Source organism: Octodon degus, unplaced genomic scaffold (genome assembly GCF_000260255.1).
Source record: "Octodon degus isolate 3935 unplaced genomic scaffold, OctDeg1.0 scaffold00235, whole genome shotgun sequence".
NCBI lineage: Eukaryota > Metazoa > Chordata > Mammalia > Rodentia > Octodontidae > Octodon > Octodon degus.
In genome coordinates this window covers 1,261,228-1,262,917 of record NW_004524811.1, presented here as the reverse complement: position 1 = coordinate 1,262,917, position 1,690 = coordinate 1,261,228, and the positions used below count along the sequence as shown (strand labels likewise).

General features: G+C 37.4%; 1 protein-coding gene across 5 annotated transcripts in view; it reads left to right on the top strand.

Annotated features, from left to right (window-relative positions):
• Gabra4 (gamma-aminobutyric acid type A receptor alpha4 subunit) overlaps nucleotides 1-1,690 on the top strand; it is a 92,171-nt gene that overhangs the window by 69,630 nt on the left and 20,851 nt on the right. The window lies entirely within an intron of this gene.

Sequence of the window (1,690 nt, the reverse complement as noted above, 5' to 3'; positions counted from 1 at the left end):
TATGTGAAAGGAAAGAAAGCATTTCAAGGTGTTTCAAGTTTTAGTTTTTCTTATGAAAATACTAGTTTAATACTGACTATTTGGGGCCAGGGAGATAGCTTGGCAGCCTAATTACCTGGCCAGCACCTCAAGGACCCAGGTTTGATTCCTCAGTACTGCATGCTGTGCCAGCCCTACACCAAGCCAGCCACTAAAACAGGGCATGGTGTTGCATGGCTGTAATCCCCCCAGTGGGGAGGCTGAGCCAGGAGGATCACAGTGAGTCTGAGCTGCTGAACTGTGTAGCAAGACCCTGTATCAAATAAATAAGTAAATAAATAATTGATTAAAACAAATTTAAAAATACTACTTAAAAATCATTAAAAGCTGTGTCTTTCATTTTATTGGCATTGATGAATCTCTCAGTTTACTTAAGCTGACATAATAAACTACTGTAAAAAGTGGCGTTGGGGCCAGCAAATAGTTTAGTGGGCTAAAGTGCCTGCTTAGGCAGAGCATAGTGCCTGGGAGGCTGAAAATAGGAGGATCACTACGAGTCCAATCTATGTAGTGAGATCCTGTAGAACCTGTACTAAAATACATTTAAAAAAACCAGTGGTCTTAAACAACAGAAATGTATTGCTCCAAATTCTAGAGAATGGAAAGTTCAACATAAAGTTCCCAGCCCATTTCAGCTTCCAAAGGGGGTTTTCTACAGCTTGCTGGTGGCTGCCTTCGCAGCATGTTCTCGTGTTGGAGAAAGAGACACACATTTGTCCAGTGTTTCTTATTCTCTTACACTGGTATCAGTTCTATCTGACTAGAGCGTCCCCTGTATGACTTCATTTAACTTTAGCCATCCTGTTACAGGTTGTGTGGTGATTACAGTAACATGGCAAGCTGGGGTTTCAACATATGAGTTTGAGGAGGACAAAATTCAATTTATATGGCAACGATTGCACCATTTTTCTGTTTTCATTTGTGAGTTTCTACAATATTTGTTGCCTTCTACCATTTCTCATTAGATGGCTTGACCACTTCATGTCTTATGTCCAATTTATGTGAGAGAAATTGGTCTTGATTACTATAATTGAAATATGAGGTAAAGGAAAACAGAATGACAACATAGTGCCAGACCAATATATTCACAAATATAATTCCTTTTAGTGTTTCAATATATTTAGGAAATGGGCCAGCCAGCTTGGGTTACCAATTTTAACTGTGAGCCAATATCATAGATATGGCTTGTCAAAGCATACTAATGTGTGAATATCATTTTACAGGTCGAAATTACAACTGGATATCAGTCTTTACTGTTTCTCTGGTGATATCTATATTTTATTGATAGTTGTTTAAAGACAGTGATCTGATATAATACTACAAGCACACCAATTTTAGGCATTGCAATGCCTAAAATTATAGTTATCCCTATATTACATATGGATTTAGCATCTAGTTTGCTTGAAAGCCTGTCAGGTGAGTGCCATTTGGCATTGTGGCAGTTGCTGGTACTGATATTTAATACTAATATGCCTTTTACATTTGTTTTATCCATAATTTGTTGGATCTTTTCCAGTTTGATTTCTCATTTTTACTACTAATATGCATTTTTATTTTGCATTTATTTCTTATTTCAGGTAGCAACATCCTTTCCTGACCTAGTTCCTTATAGATTGATCTTTCCTTTCTGATTAGCGCCTGGTTGCTATAT